Raw genomic sequence first — 25,823 nt, 5'->3', positions numbered from 1 at the left:
ATGATCCAAGAGCTGCAGGATGAATTAATGGAAACGAGCTCATATCAGGTGGATTCTGGGTAGCTATAGAAGTAAACATTCGGGTTTGCTGGTGTTTCACTTGGCACAAAGGGAGAAGGGGTCAAGGAGATCTGAAGCCGCCTTTCCATCCCCTGGATCCTGGGATGAGCCAGGACCCAGTATGGTACCACTTATGATCATCTCAGAGCTGCTTTAAGTTTCACCAGCTGGTAACTGTCAGCACCGCTGGGGCTGTTCTACCGGCCGGGATCACATCACCCCATTCCCTCTCCTACTCCTGACATGTCCCCAGGAAACCACCTGGTCTGGGGAGCCCTGGGGCTATTACACCCCCTGAGAATTCCAGGCAAGGAGAATGCCCAGCTCACGAGTTCAGCAGCACATAGGGGGATGAAGAGGGGACAGGAATATGGACCATAGAATTTAATCCTACATATCAACCCCTCAGCCTTTATCTGTTTGTAGTTTCTACTGAAATCAATGGGAGTTTGTATGTATGTAAGACTGCTGGATCCAGTCCTAGGAGATTCGTATTCAGGGAGCTGAAAATAGGTTTCAATGGGTTTAACAGTAAAAATACTTCCCCAGTATAAAAACATAAGATTATATTTTATTCCTAACTTTCCCCCACTGCTATTAGGCTGTTTCTTGTCAAGCCAGGCAGCACTGTGCTGTGAAATGTGCTATCAATCAGACAGTGATAAGGAATTTCTTTTTCGGCTACAGATTTCTCCCTACAAGAGAAGAGAGGCATGAAAGTCATTTCATCCTCCAATATTTTGCTGTTCCTCCCCCGGGCAGGATTTTAGCAGGAATTCCAAGAGCATGAAACACAAAGCTCAGTGACGACTGCGAAACTCATCTGTGACTATTCAGTTGAATTTTTAAGTGAACTCTAACTTTACCTGCTTTTTGGGTGCACCTCCCATGAATATTTTAGTGAGTTTATGGGAAGAGATGTCCATGGAAACAGTGCATTTTATGTAGCTATAGGAGAATTTTACATTTGCTGCTGACGAGCATCGAAACCTATGTCAGAAATGTGATTTTAAGAGGGGAGGCTGCAGTCTATTGCATAGGGAGCTAGTCTGGGTGTCAGGAGACCTGGCTTCTCCTCCCAGCTCTGCCACTGACTCGGTCTGACACACTGGGCAAGTCACATCCCTGCTCTGTGCCTCAGTTTCCCTCCCACCCTTTGTGTGTTGTCGCAATTATTACGGTGAGCTGTTCAGGAGCAGGGGCTGTCTCCCATGATATGCTTGTATGGTGCCTAACACCTGGGAGCTTCCGTCTTGGTGGGGACCTCCGGATGCTGCTGTCGTTCAAACAATACTATGGAGTTCTATTCATCCAATCATGGAACACTGGTGGATGAGCCAAGGAAACTTGCAGTGGAAAGCTTCTGCACAATCTGCAAGACAATAATTACTCCCAGCAGCTATTTAAGGAATCATTTTGAATAACAAAACACGTGTGGGGAATGACAATCTGCTCATGGACAGTTTGCAAACAGAAGAGAGAGGTGGAATTCCGATGAAGTGAGCTGTAGCTCACGAAAGCTTATGCTCAAATAAATTTGTTAGTCTCTATGGTCCCACAAGTCCTCCTTTTCTTTTTGCGTATACAGACTAACACGGCTGCTACTCTGAAACCTAGAATAGATGAGTCATTATGAATTATTCACCCAGTTCAACTGAAGAAGAGAAGCCAGCCCTTGTCCTCTTTGGGGATAGGCCGCATTTCTGAGAAGCAACAGGTTGGGAAGAACACGCTTTCCCCATTATTAGCGCTCAGAGCAGCATTGATATGCACTGTATGGTTCCTTCTCTGCCCTTCTCTCGGTCTGGGTTGCTTGAGCAGATAAGCTGTACTAACAACAATACACTAGACATCTGAAAAATGATGGCCCTTTCAAGTGATACACATATTTCATTTAATTCCAGTAGCGAGGCCGCCCTGGTGCTCTTTCGTTAGAGGAAACAGTGACCTTCCCCACCTCTCATTTGAATCTCCACCCACAACCCACTTCTTATCATCTCATTATTGTTTTATTTATCAAAGTTGGAGCATGAGAGAGCAGCAGCAACAGCTGAGAGCAGCGTTTAAGGCTGATGGCGTTTTCAATTGCACTTGGCTGGCACGACTGTTGCATCTTTCTGAAATGGCAGCAGGGCAATCCTAAAAATAAAAGGCTCCATCCGACTCTCCTTGTGCACAAGGGGCCGAATTCTGCCACCCTTATCCTTGCTGAGTGGTATCCTTTGTGACTTCACCAAGGTCCTACGCCAAACACAAATTGGCCATACCCAGCGATCGGAGCCGGTGTCCGGAATAAATGGAAAAAGACGGTTAAAGTCCAAACCAATTCATCTGACTTGAAGGATGAAAAATATTTTTGAAGCTTGTGAGCACGCAGCAGCACAGAGCAGAGAAAGCAAATGCAAGTCCCAGTGCTAGAAGGGGTCAAAATGAAAAGCCACCATCTGCTTCCTGTGTAGCAGGAAAGAAACAAAGCGAGCTCTGGCAGACTTCATTTCTCATTCTGCCCCTGTGTATTTCTGTCCCCATTCTTTTGCTGTACTGTTGTGTTTGTTTGTGTTATGGAAATGTGATTATTCGACACATGGATATGAATTTATGGAAGGGGGAGAGATTGTGGAAAAGATAGCCGGGGGACAGTGATTCACCTGGCCTGACAGGGTGCCGACTCGGGTTCGGTAGCGAATCCCTGTCCAATGATGCTGTATTGCTCTGGGTTTTGTGCCCAAAGACTTTGTAAGACTGTGTGGAGTTGATACCATAGTGCAGCACATCTGACTGCACCAAAAACAACTGCAGGTTCAAGCTCTGAGTCTGTGACTTAAAAATATGGGGTTATTTAGCTTGGAAGGTGGGGGACTGTCTTTTACTATGTGTCTGCACAGCGCCTAGAGCAGTCGATCTCGGCTGAGGTCTCTGGGTGTTACTATAATACAAATAATTAATCATGAAAATTAGTGAAAAGAATTATTTACCCAAGAACAGAATCTAGCCAGAGGTGCTAAAAGTAGACAGTCCCAGCTGGTTAAAGCTTCACGTGTCTAAACACCTGATTTCTCTGATTGATTTCTCTTTCGCATAGTTTTATACAGCTGGAGTTGTATATACATAGAGTTGTTTTGCCAACATATGGCTGAATTCTGGCAGGTGCTTCCAAATAAGTATAAATCCCCTTAAGAAAGCAAATACACATTGATGCTTTACGGAAAATATACGATGAAACCCGAAACTACACATTTTCCGTCTGGTTAAAAAAGATGAAACTTGGATCACGTTAATGGGAAAATAAATGGGGAATCCTGGGCAAGTTTCAGGTGGACTTGGACCGATAAAAGGTTTTGCGTCCTAGCTGGGTGACACTGATTTTGTGTGGGTTTGGCACAAAACCTTGACTTTGACTATTTGGGAGTGAATCTCACTCGCACGGATTTTAGCTTCACTTGAACTCAGATCTCAAAGCAAAACTCAAGGGGTGTGAAGGGAGTGGACTGACTGGAAAACACAGTTGCACAGGTCCCTAACAAAACAAAGGGGCTAGGCCTTGAACAGTTCTAATATACACAATGCCCAAGCATAACAGAGTATGCACTTAAGGATAGAGAGGACCACAAGAGGCTATTCCAGGGATTTGGATTGAACAAAGACCCAGGAAAAGGCCTGGTAGTATAAAAGAGGAAGCAGTGTTGGGGAATTAGGAGTTGGATGGGGGGAAAACCCCAGGACACTGTTCCTTTAAGGGCCCGTAATCAGGAGCTCCATAGTGTAGGATGGAGCAAGGGTCCCCTCGCTTCCAGCCAATCAGGAGAAGGTGTCTGAAGGGCAGTATATGTACAGACGAGGGGAGACAGAGAAGGAGAAGGAAGCCAAGGCCAGAGGGCTGGGTTCCAGCCACAGACGGTGGGGACTGGCAGAGACAGGAGGAGCAGACCAGAAAAAGGAAGAGCTCTGTGTGTGGCAGAAGAGCCCGGGCTGAGTATGGACTTTTAGGAGGTGGTGTTGGACTTTATTTTGGTGACTTTCTGAGGATTTTTTGAACCCCTGGTTATGAAGGACGCCGAGGACTGTTTGAATCTTATCTATGGTTAAACCAGCCCCAGGCAGAGATGCTGCAGCCACAAGAAAGCCTGCCTGGAGCACTTAAAGGGGCTTGCAAAAGGGAACAAACAGGGGGCCTACAAAGCAACCCCTGGCTACAAGGGGGTGCTCAGTAAGCAGCCACCCTATTACAGCAAGCAACCCTGAAAAGTGCTAGGCCATTGGCATGCTGTGTGATCTCTGTTCATTACCCTAATTACAGCTGTGTCCCTCTTACCTTGTTCTGCCCCCATCAGTTGGTTGTATCCAAATGCTGTCTATCTTCTAGTGAGATTATAATCTCCTCAGGGCAAGCACTCTTTCTTTTTGGGATGTTTGTGTACAGCACCTTGCACTATGGGTTCCTGATTGGCGGTGTATGTGCTACCACAATAGAAACAATAATTAAATGTGTCCATTTCTTGGCGACAACAGTCCCAATAATCCCCACTCCACCCCACATCCATTTCCTGGCCTCCGAGTGAAACACACTCCTGTGCAAAAGGCCTGGGGAATGAGCCTATGCTCCCCCAAATCCCACTTCCGCTCAAAATAGTGCTTACATAGGTTCCGTGATGCCTAGGCCTTGTGCAGAGAGGTGAACATCCCCAGAGCCGGAAATGGTGCACTGGCTGTGGGAGCTACCCCCTGCTGCAGAGGGTTAGCAATCCTGGCTTTCTTGGTAATTTTCAGCCCAGCCAGATTCAGGCTTTCTCTCCTCCATCCTGCATTCCTGCAGTTGCGGGGGTTTCCTATTGGTTTTCTGGCATAGGCATAGGTCAGAACTTCATTTCTGTGCTGTGGGGGCTTGTTTGTTTTGCAGTCATTCAGCTTAAATGACGTTTTTTCTTTCCCCCCCGATGGTTGAATAAGAGAGGAGATTAATGCGCAAAAGGAAAATGAGATCGCTCCTGTTGCCTATGCTGTGCCTTATTTATATTAATAATTGAATACATCTGAGATTACTTTTATTGGGGAAACAATAAATGTTTAATAAGTGAATGAGCAGTCCATCATAACAGTGAGCACTAGTCACAAGGCTGTTGGGGAGAGAATTGTTGTTGCATTAAATCATCAAAGAGACATTTTATTACCATTGCTGTGTCATTAACACCAAACATTATTCTGCAGTGAAATGAGGTAACTAGAAAGATAAAATGAGATTTTAGTAGTGACAATATGCAGTCTCGTAAAATGTGTGAGCTTTGATGCTTAAATTGATCTCGGAGACTGATATACAGTGTGCCGAGCCCTCCGCTTTAGGGCACGGATGGACGGTGCTGCCAATCGAAACTAGAGTTGCTTGTTAGGCTGGAATTAAACAGAGGTTGGTTGTCAGTGCGTTGTAGGAAAGGTCTGAGACCTTGGTTCTGTGCAACAGGAACACACTTAATAATTGAACAGATGAGGAAAAAATGTCCATAGTTACATGACGCCAAGGGAGGCGTTTGAATTTTGCACTGGAATTACTTGAAGGGGAAAGGAGTCCAGGAGAGCTGGCTGTATTTCAAGGAATCCCTGTTGAGGTTACAGGGACAAACCATCCCGATGAGTCGAAAGAATAGTAAATATGGCAGGCGACCAGCTTGGCTTAATGGTGAAATCCTAGCAGATCTTAAACATAAAAAAGAAGCTTACAAGAAGTGGAAGGTTGGACATATGACCAGGGAAGAGTATAAAAATATTGCTCGGGCATGTAGGAATGTTATCAGGAGGGCCAAATCGCACCTGGAGCTGCAGCTAGCCAGAGATGTCAAGAGTAACAAGAAGGGTTTTTTCAGGTATGTTGGCAACAAGAAGAAAGCCAAGGAAAGTGTGGGCCCCTTACTGAATGAGGGAGGCAACCTAGTGACAGAGGATGTGGAAAAAGCCAATGTACTCAATGCTTTTTTTGCCTCTGTTTTCACTAACAAGGTCAGCTCCCAGACTGCTGCGCTGGGCATCACAAAATGCGGAAGAGATGGCCAGCCCTCTGTGGAGATAGAGGTGGTTAGGGACTATTTAGAAAAGCTGGACGTGCACAAGTCCATGGGGCCGGACGAGTTGCATCCGAGAGTGCTGAAGGAATTGGCAGCTGTGATTGCAGAGCCATTGGCCATTATCTTTGAAAACTCGTGGCGAACCGGGGAAGTCCCGGATGACTGGAAAAAGGCTAATGTAGTGCCAATCTTTAAAAAAGGGAAGAAGGAGGATCCTGGGAACTACAGGCCAGTCAGCCTCACCTCAGTCCCTGGAAAAATCATGGAGCAGGTCCTCAAAGAATCAATCCTGAAGCACTTGCATGAGAGGAAAGTGATCAGGAACAGCCAGCATGGATTCACCAAGGGAAGGTCATGCCTGACTAATCTAATTGCCTTTTATGATGAGATTACTGGTTCTGTGGATGAAGGGAAAGCAGTGGATGAATTGTTTCTTGACTTTAGCAAAGCTTTTGACACGATCTCCCACAGTATTCTTGTCAGCAAGTTAAGGAAGTATGGGCTGGATGAATGCACTATAAGGTGGGTAGAAAGCTGGCTAGATTGTCGGGCTCAACGGGTAGTGATCAATGGCTCCATGTCTAGTTGGCAGCCGGTATCAAGTGGAGTGCCCCAAGGGTCGGTCCTGGGGCCGGTTTTGTTCAATATCTTCATAAATGATCTGGAGGATGGTGTGGATTGCACTCTCAGCAAATTTGCGGATGATACTAAACTGGGAGGAGTGCTAGATATCCTGGAGGGGAGGGATAGGATACAGAAGGACCTAGACAAATTGGAGGATTGGGCCAAAAGAAATCTGATGAGGTTCAATAAGGATAAGTGCAGGGTCCTGCACTTAGGACGGAAGAATCCAATGCACCGCTACAGACTAGGGACCGAATGGCTAGGCAGCAGTTCTGCGGAAAAGGACCTAGGGGTGACAGTGGACGAGAAGCTGGATATGAGTCAGCAATGTGCCTTTGTTGCCAAGAAGGCCAATGGCATTTTGGGATGTATAAGTAGGGGCATAGCGAGCAGATCGAGGGACGTGATCGTTCCCCTCTATTGGACATTGGTGAGGCCTCATCTGGAGTACTGTGTCCAGTTTTGGGCCCCACACTACAAGAAGGATGTGGATAAATTGGAGAGAATCCAGCGAAGGGCAACAAAAATGATTAGGGGTCTGGAACACATGAGTTATGAGGAGAGGCTGAGGGAGCTGGGATTGTTTAGCCTGCAGAAGAGAAGAATGAGGGGGGATTTGATAGCTGCTTTCAACTACCTGAAAGGGGGTTCCAAAGAGGATGGCTCTAGACTGTTCTCAATGGTAGCAGATGACAGAACGAGGAGTAATGGTCTCAAGTTGCAGTGGGGGAGGTTTAGATTGGATATTAGGAAAAACTTTTTCACTAAGAGGGTGGTGAAACACTGGAATGCGTTACCTAGGGAGGTGGTAGAATCTCCTTCCTTAGAGGTTTTAAAGGTCAGGCTTGACAAAGCCCTGGCTGGGATGATTTAGTTGGGGATTGGTCCTGCTTTGAGCAGGGGGTTGGACTAGATGACCTTCTGGGGTCCCTTCCAACCCTGATATTCTATGATTCTATGATTCTATGATCACTCAGCCTCTACATTTTCTGGGTGAAAGTCCCCCCGGTGTCCATGTTTTTCTTGGCAGCCAGACACCTATTTTGTACCTAAACCATGGGGTGATTTCCAAAGTGGGGAAAGATGGGTGTTCAGCCACTAAGTCACATGAGGGGCCCGATCAGGTAGGTGAGCTCAGAGGCTGCCTACTGGATCGACTCCATTCAAACTCCAGCTGGAGGAGGAGGGCTGTTCTACTGTGGATAAACACTTCAATAGTCATTAGCTGAGAGAGAGACTCAGTAGTGCAGTGGTTAGGGTACCCACGTGGGAGACCCAGGGTCAAGTCCCCCGCTCCAGTAACTTTCTTTCTTTATCCGGAGCTTGAACAGGAGAGATTGAGGGAGACCCACATCACAATATCCCAGAGTGTGATTAGAGCATGTTCTTAAGAGGTGGAAGGCCTCTATTCAAATCCTTCCTCCCCCTCAGGCAGAGGGGAGAAGTGAACCTGGGTCTTCTACATCCCAGGTGAGTGCTCTACCCACTGAGCTAAAAGTTATACATGGGGACACCACAACCCCAACATCCTCCTTCAGCTTCTTGCATAACAGCATAGGTGCCCACTGTGAATGAGAAGCAGAGACAGATGCCTCCCTGCAGCCTCGGCTTAGCACACCCTTCTCATCATCCTCTACTATTGGCTAGGTTACGCTAGAGTGCTGGCTTTGTGTATTGCATTCTTAGGTGCCTATCTGTTCCCATTCATTGTAACAGGAGCGTAGGTGTCGAACTGTGGTGGTTTTCCAGCTGCCTAAAAGTTAGAGGTTGTAACACTGAGCCTCACAATGCCTGACTCCTTTTGTGCATCTAGGCCTCAGTAACTAGCCCCAGATCAGACAGAAAAATCTCCAGCAGGGCAGAAATTAAACCCCAGTCTCCCAGGCTAGGGTGCCAACCAGTGGACCACCTTTTCTCTTGTGGCTGAATGGGGGAGGAATAGAGCGTGATGAACACTAACCACATAGGGGTACCTCATTCATGTTTTAAACATGAAGTTAGTGCTTGGGAAAGTAGCCAGCCTGATCCCTGGGAGTAGAGGCTCTGTCTATTCATCCTCCCCAGTGCAAGCTGCCTCAGATTGCCACGGCGTGTCTCTCAAGGGACAATCACAGGGATATCAACCTTCATGCTTCAGGGCAGAAGCCAACCTCTAATTGACGGGGGTTAGGGAGAAACCAACTATAGCATCCCAACTTTCCCCATTGTGGGGTTTCTTGCACTTTCCTCTGAAACACCAGGCACTGACCATTGTTTTGGAGGGAGGGTTGGATGGACCCCAGGTCTGAACCAGTCTGGCAATGGCTACGAGGTGTAAGACATGAGTTCAGTTTTCATTCCTGTCCAGTCTCTAACACTGCCAGCTCATGCCATTGGTAATGACTGAAGTATGGTCTTTAATCAAGGGTGGAAAACTATTTTCAGCCAATAATGTATTCCATGGATTTATCCCTATGTCTGTTTGCCAGTCTTCACAAGTTTTTCATTAGTCAGAGTGATTTGGTGATGAACGGTGCCTACAAACATATTTCAGCCTACAGGCCTGTCGGGAACTATTCCTAGAGCCTGTTGCTTAGAATAATCACAATCTGTAACTCAATCTTAATGCCGTATGATTGGTCACCTAAATCACATGATACAGCTTCTGTGTTTGACTAAATGACTCCTTAACACATAAAGGGCATTCAGCATTGCTGGGTGGGCACTTCCCATGTGAACACTCATATGAATGTGTATTTTCATGAGGATCCATGACACTTTGAAGATACCAGCAGACCAAACGATGCTCTTAGGAATGTTTGTAGAAAGCAACATGACTCCAGGGGTTTATGGATACTGACAAATCAAGCAACTGTTTGCAAATACTTTGACATTTGCACTAACCTCTAGTTATTAAGGAATATGCAAGCAGCAAGCATACTAGAGAGAGGTGCATTATGGGGTTAGTAGCACAGAAAAGTATACAAGGGCATTGCAGATTGAGAGGCCTGGGAATTACAACAAGGACCTGCAAAAGGAAATGAAAGCAAGAAAGAGGCTTGAAGAAACAATAAATAAAGACCAGGGTGATGTGCAGACTAGAGGCTGGAACTGTGTGGGAAGGAAAAAGTGATCAATATGGTAACCTCTTGCAGTACATAAGAACGGCCATACTGGGTCAGTCCAAAGATCCATCTAACCCAGTGTCCTGTCTTCCAACAGTGGCCAGTGCCAATTTCAGAGGGAATGAACAGAACAGGAAATCATTATGTGATGCATTCTGTGGTGCCCATTCTCAATTTCTGGCAAACAGAGGCTAGGGACACTTCAAAGGAAGGTTTTGCATCCCTGCCTATCCTGGCTAATAGCCTTTGATGGGCCTATCCTCCATGAACTTATCTAGTTCTTTTTTGAACCCTGTTATAGTCTTGGCCTTCACAACATCCTCTGGCAAGGAGTTCCACAGGTCAACTGTGTGTTGTGTGAAAAAATACTTCCTTTTGTTTGTTTTAAACCTGCTGCCTATTAATTTCATTTGGTGACCCCTAGTTCTTGTGTTATGAGAAGGAACAAATAACACTTCATTATTTACTTTCTCCACACCAATCATGATTTTATAGACTTCTCTCATACCCCCCTTAATCATCTCTTTTACAAGCTGAAATGTCCCAGTCTTATTAATCTCTGCCAGGGCTGTCAAGTAATTAAAAACATTAATAGTGATTAACTGTGCAATTAAAAGAATATTGTGATTAATCATGCTGTTAAACAATAATAGAATACCATTTATTTAAATATTTTGGATGTTTTCTACATTTTCAAATATATTGATTTCAATTACAACACAGAATACAAAGTGTACAATGCTCACTTTATATTTATTTTTATTACAAATATTTGCACTGTAAAAACAAAAGACATAGTATTTTTCAACTCATGTAATACAAATTCTGCAGTGTAATCTATTTATCATGAAAGTTGAACTTACAAATGTAGAATTATGTACAAAAAATAACTGCATTCAAAAATAAAACAATATAAAACTTTAAGGCCTGCAAGTCCACTCAGTCCTATTTCTTGTTCAGCCATTCGCTCAGACAAACATTTTTTTACATTTCCATGAAATAATGCTGTCTGCTTCTTGTTTACAATGTCACCTGAAAGTGAGAGCAGGCATTTGCATGGCACTGTTGTACCCAGCATCACAAGTATTTAAGTGCCAGTTGCACAATGATTCATATATCCCTTCATGCTTCAACCACCATTCCAGAGGACATGCGTCCATGCTGATGATGGATTCTGCTTGATACTGATCCAAAGCAGGGCAGACCGATGCATGTTCATTTTCATCATCTGAGTCAGATGACACCAACAGAAGGTTAATTTTATTTTTTGGTGGCACTTCAGATTCTTAAACCTCAGGTCAAGGGCTGTAGCTATCTTTAGAAATCTCACATTGGTACCTTCTTTGCGTTTTGTCAGATCTGCAGTGAAAATGTTCTTAAAACAAATACCATATGCTGGGTCGCCATCCAAGACTACCATAACACAAAATATATTGCAGAATGTGCGCAAAACCATGGAGCAGGAGACATACAATTCTTCCCCAAGAAGTTCAGTCACAAATTTAATTAATGCAGTTTTTTTTTAAACAAGCATCATCAGGATGGAACCATGTCCTCTCAAATGGTGGTTGAAGCATGAAGTAGCATATGAATGTTTAGCGTATATCACATGTAAATACCTTGCAATGCCGGCTACAAAAGTGCCATGCGAACACCTGTTCTCACTTTCAGGTGACATTGTAAATAAGAAGCGGGCAGCATTATCTCCTGTAAATGTAAACAAACTTGTTTCTCTTAGAGATTGGCTGAAGTAGGATGGAGTGGACTTGTAGGCTCTAAAGATGTACATTGTTTTGTTATGGAGTGCAATTATGTAACAAAAAAATCTACATTTGTAAGTTGCACTTTCACGATAAGATTGCGCTACAGTACTTGTATGAGGTGAATTGAAAAATACTATTTCTTTTGTTTGTCATTTTTACAGTGCAAATAGTTGTAATAAAAATATAAAATGAGCACTATGCATTTTGTATTCTGTGTTGTAATAGAAAACAATATATTTGAAAATGTAGAAAAATATCCAAAATATTTAATAAATTTCAATTGGTATTCTATTGTTTAACTGTATGATTAAAATTGTGATTAATTGTTTTGAGTTAATCATGTGAGTTAACTGTGATTAATCAACAGCCCTAATCTGTGCTCATATGGAAGCTGTTCCATACCTGTAATAATTTTTGTTGCCCTTTTCTATTTCTTTTCCAATTCCAGTATATTTTTTTTGAGATTGGGTGACCAGATCTGCATGCAGTATTCAAGATGTGGGCGTACCATGGATTTATATAGAGGCAACATGATATTTCCTATCTTATTATCTATCCCTTTTCTAATGATTCCCAATATTCTGTTTGCTTGTTTGACTGCTGCTGCACATTGATTAGATGTTTTCAGAGAACTATCTACTACATCTACAGTATGTAGTTCTTAGTTTATAAACCAGAGGCTATAAAGACTGAAGATTATTTGGTGTTTTTAGTTTACAGTAAACACATTCACTTCTATGTGAAATACAGGGCCAAATTATGGTGCTATCTCAATTTACTCCAGTTGAGAATCTGGCCATCAGTATGTCTTTTGTCTTAAAAGACTTCTGTGCTAGGAAAGCCAGTTCTGTCCTAAAAGCATTGGCAAAAAGGTTGAAAGGAAAAAGCTAGTTATTAAGGAGAAAATTAGTTCAGTGGACCGTATCTTGAGAGCCACTATTATACACTTTGTAGCCTCTTTGAACTAGTTAATGATTTGTTATCCAAGATATCTCATTTCTACCCATTATTTTCTGATTGTAGAAAAGGGCAGTCAACCTAGTATCACTGTACTAATTCATGTACTGTGAACAAGCATCTTTCCTTACTAAACTATAATTTAGCTTTAGAGAGATTGGATTCTGAAGCTATGAAATAATGTACAGGAAGCTTGCAGACACAGACAACTGGGCTTAGATTTGAAGTACCTCCAGGAAAAACAATCTTCTAAACTTGGGTCTTCTGACCCAATATAACCTTCTTAAGCTTTGTCTTCTATATATATATATATATAAAACCTGTGTTCTTAAACTTAGTTAGCTAACTTGAGTTAACTAGCATGAGATAAAATTCTGGTGAAGACCTGGCAGTTTGTAATGTTCACATGGGTTAGCAGCATGAGTTGGAGGCAATAGTCTTTAACTCGACCTGCTAACTTCTGTGAGCACTACAAACTGCCTGGTTTTTACTAGCATTTTACCGCATGTTAACAAACTCAAGTTCAGAACACACCTTTTCTACAGTGAAGTGTGAAGGGGTGGACTAGGCCCTTGCTGATGGCCTCAGTGTCCTGACACACCCATCCCAGGAAAGGGGCAGTAGAGGAGTCCTCCAAGCAGCCTAGAGTGGCTGCAGGGGAAGCAGCCAATCAGAGAGCCTGCAGGGAGCAGCCAGCTGGGGCTCAGGAGGGCCATATAAAAAGACCGGCGGAGCCAGAGACAGTCAGTTCCTTGCTGGAGTTAGAGAAGTGTAAATGGTGCTCCTGGCTGGCTGAAAGGAACTGCAGCACCATGGACAGCTCAGTGCTGACAGAAACCTGGGCTGGGAGGAAGAGCTTCTGGCTGGCTGCTGGGCCTGAACTTAGATGAGCCCTGAGGCAAGGGTGAAGCTTTGGCGAAGCCTGGGGCCATGAGGAAGTGGCCTAGGGAACTGAAAGCAGTATAGTTAAAGGGACACAGTGGCAGTTGGTTGTTATTCTTAGGGTCCCTGGGCTGGGACCTGGAGTAGTGGGTGGGCCTGGGTGCCCTTCCTCCCCATTGGCCACTGGGGAACTGGCCTACACTCAGACAGTGATAAAGTCCCAGAAGGGGAACTGAACTACTTAGTGGCCCAGCTGAAGAGCTGGGGCCAGAGTAGATCAAGAGGACAAAACCATTGCCACCTGAAAGGAAGCACTGGGGATACGGCCCGATACCAGGGCTGGGACTAAACACTGCAGACACACCCGACCAGAAGGGGTGCTCAGGAGAGGTAGATGCCAATGCCATTCCACGAAGATGCAGCCTAAAGGCCTCACTCAGCAGAATTTAGGATCACCTTCCTCTCAGTATATTTGTGCTTCAACAGCCAAGGTGCAGCCTAACTATGATTCTGGCATTAAGATCTCCTCTTTCATGCCATTGCCTGCAGGGTCTCTCAGAGGTCTCTCAGATTTTTACAGAGGCATCAGTTCCAAATAGCCTGCTTCAGTATGTGTTCACACGGCAGCTTCGATGCTGTCACAGACTTGCTTTTCTACCCCCGCTTCGCACTCTGCCTATCCACCATTTTATGAGTTCATACTGGGATATAGAGTCGCAGATTCTACGGTGAGGAGGGGCCACTGCGATCTCCTGCATAACACGGGCCATAGAACTTCACTAGGAAAGTTTCTGTGTCAACATCTTTGACATCTGTCTTTTAATGTCTCAGCAGCAGCTGCCTGAGCCAAGAAATATGGGTCATTTTCAGCACCCCCCGCTTTCTAGGTTTATGGGATTTCTTATGCAAATTTCAGTAGCTGTCATACTGGATATCTCAGCCACTTTGGGCCTCACAGTCTGGGTATGGCTACATTACCTGGAGCATATTTGCAGTGCCTCTGGAAGACGGGGTGAGTCAACTGTTAATAGCAAAGATTTTTCCACAGTGGATTATGTCAGAAATTGTCTTCCCACACGTAAACCAAAACTCATATAACGCCACTGACAGATCCTTGGTCAAGTCAGGTTCATCCCTTGCAAGAACTAAGGGTTAGATTCCCAAGGCACTGCAGCCTTTAGCAGCAGAGAATGCAGACATGAGCGAACCAAATAAAATGAGATTGGTTGTGAGATTCAAACCATGCCATATTATGGGAGAAGTGGTGTAACAAAGGGAGCATCTGGCACAGCCACAAGTCAGCAGTTTCATATTCCCTCACTGATATGTAGACCACAGTATGCTAGGTGAGGCAGAAAACCATCAGCTTCTGGGTGGAATGTAAAACTGTGTAGTGGTCTCTTACTGATGGGCCAGATCAACTGGTGTAATCAGTGTGGGATGTACTGACTTTGCTGCACTGATGCTGTCAAGGTTCCTCCCCCACTCTGAACTCTAGGGTACAGATGTGGGGACCTGCATAAAAACCTCCTAAGCTTACTTTTACCAGCTTAGGTTAAACTTCCCCAAGGTACAAATTAATTTTATCCTTTGTCCTTGGAATATCCACTGCCACCACCAAACTTTAACTGGGTTTACTGGGAAAAGTAGTTTGGACACGTCTTTCCCCCCAAAATCCTCCCAACCCTTGCACCTCACTTCCTGGGAAAGGTTTGGTAAAAATCCTCACCAATTTGCATAGGTGACCACAGACCCAAACCCTCGGATCTGAGAACAATGAAAAAGCATTCAGTTTTCTTACAAGAAGACTTTTAATAGAAATAGAAGTAAATAGAAATAAAGGAATCACCCCTGTAAAATCAGGATGGTAGGAACCTTACAGGGTAATTAGATTCAAAAACATAGAGAACCCCTCTAGGCAAAACCTTAAGTTACAAAAAAGACACATAGACAGAGATAGTCATTCTATTCAGCACAATTCTTTTCTCAGCCATTTAAAGAAATCATAATCTAACACATACCTAGCTAGATTACTTACTAAAAGTTCTAAGACTCCATTCCTGGTCTATCCCCGGCAAAAGCAGCGTATAGACAGACACAGACCCTTTGTTTCTTTCCCTCCTCCCAGCTTTTGAAAGTATCTTGTTTCCTCATTGGTCATTTTGGTCAGGTGCCAGTGAGGTTACCTTTAGCTTCTTAACCCTTTACAGGTGAGAGGAGTTTTCCTCTGGCCAGGAGGGATTTTAAAGGGGTTTACCCTTCCCTTTATATTTATGACAGATGCCAATTTCAACCAGCTATGGATGGCTACAGAAGATTGTCCAGCAGGCTGTGTTTTAAGATATGCGAACAAGTTACTTGAATATTTCTGAGCTTCATTATGCCGAGAGGCACCCCTCTGGACACTGGAGAGTTAGCATGAAGAAGGTGGGTGCAATGATCTATGATCTTGCATGTAGTTCTGTATACAGATCCCAGCAAGCTCTTCCTGTCTCTGTGAAAAACACACCACCCTTGCAAAGTCACCATTTCTATCACTAACCTCAACTCTACATCCACAGGGATCAGCTGTGATGATTTCACCAGCTATTTTTCTGGGAACTGCTTCCTGCAACCCAAGATGACAGAATAACCCAAACAGAAGCATTGCTGAGGTACAGGGAACAGACTCACTGGTCTGAACATGAATGCCTGGAAACAGGGCTGCTGCATGACAGCCAATGAGTTTGCTGGTATGCACCCACGGCATATGCTAGAGGCGGTACTGCAGCGCTAGGAAAGGGTTGCTATTTGGGGGCCATATTTTAATAGCTTTGGGCCAGTTTGGAGCAGCTCTTCTGACAGCACTGAGTCCTGTATTCCGTGGCTTTCCTCCTGTGAGTGCAGCCCCAGACCAATCAGCAGTTTCTACGCTTGGCATCATTCTGGTTCAAACCCTTGCCGGTCTTCTTGGATGCTCTGTTTTTTCCCCTTTGCACCCCTCCTGTTCAGCAGTGGCTCCTGCTCAGTCTTGCAACCTGCATTTTCTCTTCTTTCTCCAGCTTTCTTGCCATTATGTAATTAATTGTGAGCCACAATCTTCCTCCAATTTGCAAACCTAGTGCCTTTGCATTCCCTTCGCCATCACTTCCTTCCCACAGGGGTCTCTAATCCCTTCTGCTTTGACAAATGTCTGGAGTTATGGCAGCAGGGGCCTTAGTGAATCTACGGGCACTGTGTGGAATAGGTTGCAGATAGTAATGACTGGATCATCTAAATCCAAGCCCTGGAAAATCAGAGGTTGGGTCTAACATGACTTATGAGGAGGGGCTGAGGGAACTGGGATTGCTTAGTCTGCAGAAGAGAAGATTGAGGGGGGATTTGATAGCTGCTTTCCACTACTTGAAAGGGGGTTCCAAAGAGGATGGCTCTAGACTGTTCTCAGTGGTAGCAGATGACAGAACGAGGAGTAATGGTCTCAAGTTGCAGTGGGGGAGGTTTAGGTTGAATATTAGGAAAAACTTTTTCACGAGGAGGGTGGTGAAACACTGGAATGCGTTACCTAGGGAGGTGGTGGAATCTCCTTCCTTTGAGGTTTTTACAGTCAGGCTTGACAAAGCCCGGGGTGGGATGATTTCATTGGGGCTTGGTCCCGCTTTGAGCAGGGGGCTGGACTAGTTGACCTCCTGAGGTCCCTTCCCACCCTGATATTCTATGATTCTATGATTCTAACATGATGCACTTTAGGGAATTAAAGCATGCTAGGAAATCTGTAACTCGGCACAGGCCACACGGTGCCTCTGCCTTACGTGGATGAGCAATTGGGGGAAAAGAGGCTAGGAGCCTCTTCTGCAGTTGTGCCCACTGTGCTTGGTACAAGTCCTTGTGCTTAGAGGTTGTGATCCATTGCAGTCAATGGCAGACTTTCCATTGACTGCGGTGGGCTTTGAATCAGGTCTAGAAAACATAAGGTCTCTGCAAAATTAGTTCAGCTAGTTTCTGAAAAGGGTATGTGGGAAGGGAGGGGAGAAGAAAGATGGTCTAGTGCTCAGGGTCTGTGAGACCCGGGTTGCTGTGTCTGCTGCGCTACAGGCTTCCTTTGTGACCTTGGGTGAGTCACTTTGCCTCTCTGTGCTTCCATTCTCCATCTGTAAAATGGTGATAAAGCGAGACCCTACCTCACAGGGGTGCTGGGAGGATGAACACATTCAAGAGCATGAGGAGGTCTGATCCTATGGCAACGGTGGGCCATAGAAGTTACCCAGAGAGACAGAAGGTAGAACCATGGCTCTGCCCTTCATCCCACTCAGTGAGAGGCACTGGACAACAGTGGAAGCTGGACTGAACCCTCCTTAACCCTGGCATATTGGCTGCCCTACCCAGGAGCACAGGATCTGCTGGAGCTCCATCCTGGGAGGTGCTCCTATTCCCCCCCGCCCCAGCAATGCTGTTACCATTTTATCCAACTTAGCCCTGCAGGCTGACCCAGTGCTCACTGAATTCAGTAGGAATCTTTCCACTGACAGCAATGGGCCCTGAATTAGGCCTTGTGGGAGAAGTTTTAATAAACTGGCAGGAAGCATCCTAAAATTGAAGAGAATTCTTGCTCCAGAGCAAATATGCTGTAGTAATCCAATTTCTCACTCATAAGGAGGGGCTTATTAAAATGATCTTTGGTTGGCTTCCATCACAAAGGTGTGGCCGCCCTGTGCATATCTCAGTTTTACAAAATCATACTGATCATGCTGGATGAGAACAGAGATTAGTTTATTTTGTCAATCGATTTGACAAACAATTTTGTAACCCGTTATATGTGGAAAACAATCAATTATTGTATAATGAATTACCTTTTGTGCCATTGGCACTAAAGTTCACCAGGTTTTAACTTTACTTCTATCCCTCCCTGTTCATTCTAACATCATTTTGCATTCCTAACAGAACAGCTTAGTTTGCTTTTTACTTTTAATTAAAGAGACAAACTTTTGGCAATCTCAAGCTCTAAAAATGCAAACAATTCTTAATTAAAGTGCAATACAGTGCCAAAAATAAGCATAATTAGCTGTGTAGTGCAGCAGTTAATAATGTTCTTCATTATGTGTATACAAAACCACAAGAACTTTAGAAAAGAGGAGCAGAGTCTAGACAAAGGAACAAAATAATTACAATAAATCAGTGTTAAATAGTCTTGAATCCTTTTGTTTTCCTCCCATTCCAATTACTCCCATCAGATGCACATCCATTTTCATGTGGCATTCAATTAAGATCCTGAAATCATGTTTTCATATTTAATAGGTTATTAATAATAATCATGGAGCTGTATAATTATCAGTGCGTATTGGGTCATGTCTGTGGTTGAATACATGAGTACTGGAATATTCCCTTACCTTCTAGTACAACATAAGCCTGACTATATTTTCCGTTATGCCTATTATGAGAAACTGATCCAAGTTGCAAAACTGAGATCTGGATTTTGGATGGTCAAAATCCTCAGTGGGCGGATCTGGTGTTTGACTTAGTTCCATTTTTACTATCTAAATCCATTCACCAATGCGCTAAGGGTTGTTTTTTGTTTGCAGTGTCCTCCCCCCAAAAGCCCCAAATGCACATTCAACCTGCTTCCCTGGTGGCTCCGTGTACATGAAGCTGAAAATCCCAACTCCTGCTCAGTGGGGTACTCTAAAAATGGGAGAGGCTGGAAGCAGGTCAGCAGCTGGTGAGAACTTGAGGGGCAAGAGGAGACATGAAGAGAGTCTGGACTTCAGCTTGTATGGGGAGAGTTGCCATCTTCCCTTCACAAATGGAGGTGATCAGAATGCATACTAGTAGCTGAAAGGCCATGGTGTCACCCAGGTGCTGCAGTTCAGTCAAGTATTCCACATGCAGTTTCCCTCAGGCCACCAGTGACACGGTTGTGTGCAAATGAGCGGTAGAGTAAGGTTGGTGATTGGTCTCAGACTCTTGGCATGGCATAGATACAGGCCTTGCTGTCTCTGAAAGTCAGTGTTGTCCCAGGGGTGTCATATATGAAGTCAAAGTGACTGAGAACTTTAATATTGGAAGGTAACAGACTGCCAGTCCCAGTGATGACTGACCCTGTTGATTTTCTAAACAGAAAGATCTCTCAGCTGTGCTTACAGCTGTTTACATCACTTCACACCAGTGCAGAGGGAAAATCTTGGAAGCTTCTTATATTGATGAATGAAAGCACCACAGCTTCCCAATTTGCTGTGATAAGGCAGGTTGTGCCAGGGACAGAGGTGATGCCTCAGGTAATCCAGAATCCCGTAGACATCCTCCTCAAAGACCACACTGGACCGTACCAAGATCAGACAGGAGCCCACATTTCTAGCTATGTCCTACTCCATACGACAGGCTAGTTGCCCATTGACATGGGCAGACTCTCTCCTTCATGGCCTTGTTTGCTAAACGAATAGGTCACCCAGAAACCTGCCACATTCATTGCTGAAATAGGATAGCCCTATTCAGAAGGCATGGGAAGACAAGCAGAGAGCCTTGATGGAATGAGGGAATTCCTCACACTCCGTTAAACAGACTCTGCACTGTCCAGGAGAGCTATGGGATTATTGCTGAGTAGCATCCGACATTGCTCTGCAAGGAGACGCTTTAGAAATACAACTAGTATTTATTAGTATCCTAATACGAATACCAATGGCAGGAAAAAAACATTTAAAAGGCCACTCTGCTAGCATTCCTCAGGGCTGTCTTGAAGCAACCCCCTGTAAGCATGAGTTGGCGGTCTCCATCCCATCCGGTCCTTAGCCTCTGACACTGACTAATAAGCCTGCCAGGGAGTATGGGTGGCTTCTGGAATGTGGACAGCTGTCCATTCAGAACAGGGAACCACCAGCTCATTTCACATAAGCCAAGAAACATCCTTTAAACGATAACGTAGTTTATCAGCACTCTGGCTGTAATCTCACTGGTGGTCAAGAAATGAAGGCAACCAACTACCCATTGTCACCGAATTCTATATTTTCAGACCTAAAGTTCAATCCAAAGACTGGTACATCCAGGGGGAGTCTTTCCATTAACCTCAATGGACTTTGGATCAGGATCATAGTATAGTAAAGCATGTAGCAGACAAAGTTCTCTCCTTAAACTGTGTTATTTACCAGCTCTAAACATGCCTAAATAATATCATACCTAGATTCTTTCAACTTTGAATTCAAACTGAACTGTAAAAGATGCTGAGATTACCAAATATAGTTAAGTAAATATGGGGAATGAATTTATAGATTGTATGTAGCGAAGCTAGTGATAATTCATTAGGTTGCAATTACTGGGAATTCTAACTTGTCTGAATGTCTTTGTTCATTCATATAACGTGTTTCAAGGATCAATTGCAGTTCAAGAGAGGCTATTGATCTGCTCTGCAACAAATGCATTCCTAAGAAAAAATAAAAGCAGAGGAAAGACTGTGTTACTGTTATTTGGGCCTTTACAAATATTTCTCTTTTCTTCCCTGACTACTTATAAATTAAAAAATAAATACATATACAAACCAGCCACTACAAGTTCCAAGCCAGGTCTCCAGCTGCTGTAAACGGGCATAGCTCGATGAAGCTACATGGACTTATACCAGGTGGTGTAAATCATTACACCACCATGGAATACAAATATTTTTTCTCCTCTCCCACCCAGGCTGCTCTAAGAAATGCTGCAAAATGGCCTTCAAGGAAAGAAAAGCACTGAATGCTATTCCACGGCTTACTCCTGGAGACACTTTTCTTCTTTGCTGCCCTAGTTCTGACCTCCCTGGAGAACTCCTAATGGCGCCCAGGGGTGCTCCATACAGGGATTCAGAGAGTGGAACAGGCATTCCAGAGACTTGGAGGCTATTTCAACTCTGCCCACTGGCTGGAAAGCTGGTGCTCCCTGTCTCATACACTGAAAGAAAACGAAGCTATTTCAAAGCTCACTCCTCTTCTCTTTTGTCATAGAGATGAGCAAGGTGCTGAGTCATAGTCTACTGGAGACAATGAAAAGACTCCCACCAACTACAGAGGTCTTGTTCAGGGTCCCAAGCACACTGTGGGGCTCAGTCCATAACGCCCCATTCCACTGCTTCCACTTCTTGGACATGGAAGGGAAAAGTAGCCTGTGAAATTGCCCCACCGGATTCCAGGCATGCTCCCTCCCATCTCCCTTCCACCTTGTGCAGTTTTATTTACACACAGACTCAAGCCTGCTCTTCTCCTCCAACTTCTATCCAAATCATTTCAAAATGAGCTTGGGAAACAGCTGTCTCATTCTGCAGTCTCCGTTCAGAAGCACCCAGAGCTGAACTTTGGTGGCACTTAACATTCATATTTTAAAAGATACCTGTTGATTTTCAAGTAACCTAGTTAATTCTGGCTCATATCCTGGTGAAGAACGTTTCTAATAGCTAGCCAGACTTGGTCTGTCTTCTTGTTCACAAGAGCTTAAGGACCTGATTTTTTAAAAAAATAGATGCCCTGAAGGCCATATGAACTTTTGCTTCTGCATTTGAACACCTCAAATGTTGTCTACAATTACTACAGATGTAAACAAGGTTATTTGTGCATGCAGATGGTGTATTAGGTGCCCAATTAGCAATTTGCATGAGCAAATGCCTGGTCTGTGTGTACAGATGTAGCTGCACCAAGGCGCGCATTCTCTAATTATAAAAATTAGCCCCTAAAACCTGTGTTTTTTTTTTAAAGGTTAAAAAAATCCACAACACACACATCCCTGCAAGACCGTATCTCTGCATTACAAGTTTGATCATTTGTCTATCTTGCGCTGGGATGACAGTGAGATGACTTGCATTTTCTTGTATCAGGTACCAGAAATGCGTAGGATTTCACCTGCTTTGGCTTTCTTGTGGCTATGCCTCAGCTGCAGTTCAGATTCAGGGATGAAAATATCCCTTCCGCAACTTACAATTCCTTTAGCAATTTCATTCTTCTCTAGGACCCCAAGGAAAGGGAATTGATTTTGAACAGTTCCATTAATTTTGCCATGGTTTAGGTCAGTGTACCCAAGCATTCATATGTAACACTTAAATCCAAGTCAGCTGTAGGACACCTTGGCCAGTTCTCAGGACATTGAGACAAAGAGGAAAGTCTGTTGATTAATGTTCCTCTTTAATGCAGATTTATAAATCTCCTGTCGCTTGGTGTGATGTGGGACTGGCTGGCCTGGGCAAGTGACTGAGCCAAAGATTGTTATCAGTAGAAAATATAAAGCAAGTGGGAAAGAACAAAGGAAAAACACAGCAGTGCCAACTGGACTTGAAATAGGGGAAAGTGGAGATAAAGGAGGAAAGAAATTCTAAATACAGGACAAAAAGTTTCTTTTAGGCTCTGATCTATGCAGTTATTTTCTCTGTCACATTTATATTGGGTTCCTTGCCTGCTGTAAAAAGAACCTTCCCCTAGTAAGATATGGTACGAAAGCAAGAGAGAACAAGGAATTAATGCAGGGCCTGGTTCTGCTCCCTTTATTTGCAGGTGACAGCACCTCGCTGTGGAACTGTTCATGAAACCAGCATGAGGAAGGAGACCAGAATCTGGCCCTTAGGGCTTTGGAAACATCAAGCTCTATTGGGCAGACTGTCACAGCCCTCACTCAGCTGGGCAGAGGAGTAAGGGCCCTTCCTTATTCCTTCTGCTCTGTTCATACTGCAACTCCTTCCCCAAAGGGAAGTGCAAAGCCCTCTTACCCAACCCAACCCAACCCATGCAAAGAAATGGACATGGAGGGAGCAAAGAAAGCCATGGAGTGGGAGGAGACCAGGCTCCGCCACTCCCGCTACTCACCAATCAGGGTGTCTGGCTAAGTGCGCAGCAGGAGCAAGGTGCCCCATGGGAAGGGATGAAATACTTACTCTCACCCAAGAGCAAGCAGGGAACAGGTCAGCAATTGTGGCTGTCACGGCATGTTCTCCAGACTGCTTCCGTCCGGGGCAGTGAAGCTACAGCCGTTCGGGGCTCAGGGCAGGCTGTGGCATTACACTCTCTCTCCGTACAAACCCTACATTTTATTAGTCTTGATTGTCTTCTTAAAGCCAGAAGATTATTTTGCCTTAGTGCCTTGTGTGTAGAAATGTCTGAATCATCAGGTTGTCTCTTAAACCCCAGAAATCTGGGGAATCCAGCTTTAAAATGCTCCTTTACCATTAATAACACTGAACTCTTATACAGCATTGTTCATCAGGAGATCTCCAAGCACTTTGCAAAAGTCAGTATCATTAGCTCCACATTACAGATGGAGAAACTGAGGCACAGAAGGGCGGTGACCTGCCCAAGGTCATCCAGCAGGCCAGTGGAAGAGTCAGGTAAAGAGCCCAGCTCTCCTGAGCCCCAGTTCGGTGTTTTATCCTCTAGACAACGCTGCCTCCTTCTTCAAAAGTGGTGGGCCAACGCTGGGTATCAACACCCTCGAACCTTGGGTGTGTTTAAAATCTGGATCCCAGTTTTCTGCCCTTGAAATCATCTCTGAGGTCTGGTCCACACTAGGAAAGGTCTCACCATGTTTTTTTTGGCAACGGTGCAGTGGCAGCAGTTCTACCAACAGTTCAAAACTAATTGCCAAATAATTCCTGTCGTCATAGATCTAAAGGGAAGGGAACCACCTTTCTGTATACAGGGCTATAAAATCCCTCCTGGCCAGAGGTAAAACCCTCTCACCTGTAAAGGGTTAAGAAGCTAAGGTAACCTCACTGGCACCTCACCCAAAATGGCCAATGAGGGGACAAGATACTTTCAAATCTGGAGTGGGGGGGATAAAGGGTTGGTCTGTCTGTGTGATGCTTTTGCCGGGAACAGATCAGGAATGCAGTCTTACAACTCCTGTAAAGTTAGTAAGTAATCTAGCTAGAAAATGCATTAGATTTTCTTTTGTTTAATGGCTTGTAAAATAAGATGTGCTGGAGGGAATGTATATTCCTGTTTTTGTGTCTTTTTGTAACTTAAGGTTTTGCCTAGAGGGATTCTCTATGTTTTGAATCTGATTACCCTGTAAGGTATTTACCATCCTGATTTTACAGAGGTGATTCTTTTACCTTTTCTTTAAATAAAGTTCTTCTTTTAAGAACCTGATTGATTTTTCATTGTTCTTAAGATCTAAAGGTTTGGGTCTGTGATCACCTGTACCAATTGGTGAGGATTTTTATCAAGCCTTCCCCAGGAAAGGGATGTAGGGCTTGGGGGGATATTTTGGGGGAAGACGTCTCCAAGTGGTCTCTTTCCCTGGTCTTTGTTTAAAACGCTTGGTGGTGGCAGCATATGGTTCAAAGCCAAGGCAAAGTTTGTACCTTGGGGAAGTTTTTAACCTCCGCTGGTAAGAATAAGCTTAGTGGGGTCTTTCATGCAGGTCCCCACATCTGTACCCTAGAGTTCAGAGTGGGGAAGGAACCGTGACACAGCAGGTCTACCAACAGTTCAAAACTAGTTGCCAAATAATTCCGGTGACTCATTCTTGATCTTTAGCTACTCTGTGAGCTGTCCAGTGTGAGCATTTCATCTTCAACACGTCAAATTGGGCTCGTTTTGATTGGACACCTCTATCACCTGACCTGGTTGGATAAGTAACTCTTGGACTCTGGTTCTGGCTAGGAAGACTTGCATTTGCCCATTCAAAATGTGCTTTCTGTGAATAGGCCTTAATCCTGCAAGGTGCCAAGTGACTCCTGGAGCCACTGAGCACTCACAAATCCCATTGAACCTCTTGCTAGGCATGCCCCATATTCAAACCAGCTGTGAAGAGCGGTACAAACACCGCTGAAGCAAAATCACGTATAATATTCATTTAGCTGAATATGTGGAAATATTTTCATAGCACTTTCCCTGCCCCACTAGTAATGCTGTAAAGCTGGAACTCCATCTCATGCATGGAATGTTTTATATGTAGTAGGAGAACTAACATCCCACTGAGTCAGGTGTTCCCAGTGCAGTATTGCTGTGTTATAGCTACGTGACCAGAGGGTTGATGCAAGGAAGTGCTTTTCAACAACGCGATCAGCACAATGAATGGAGGATTTAGTGCATACAATTTAGAATGTCGGTGCTCTCATTTTTATGGGAAAGGACCATGGAATTTGAATCTAAGTGGTGCAGAACTGATTTATGAAACAGACCAGGCTCCTGCACTCCACTTGGACTTCTTTCAAATAGCAATGCAATTACAAAGCAACAAAAGCCCATGCATATGATTCCAATACTGGCTAAATTGCTTCTTTGAGCTGGAATTGCCTCATGTTTGGCTGCATACGGTAAGGAGAGAGAGAGTGAGAAGATGGAGAGCGGAGTTTTTTCAAGGCCTGTACAACGAAGGCGGCTCATCCAGTTCAGACACTAAGCCACCGAAGGCCCGGATTCAACCCTCAACTACGCCACAGAATCCAGTTAGTTTGGAGC

Source organism: Lepidochelys olivacea (genome assembly GCF_965140295.1).
Source record: "Lepidochelys olivacea isolate rLepOli2 genome assembly, chromosome: 6".
Taxonomy (NCBI): domain Eukaryota; kingdom Metazoa; phylum Chordata; order Testudines; family Cheloniidae; genus Lepidochelys; species Lepidochelys olivacea.
This window is presented reverse-complemented; position numbering follows the sequence as displayed.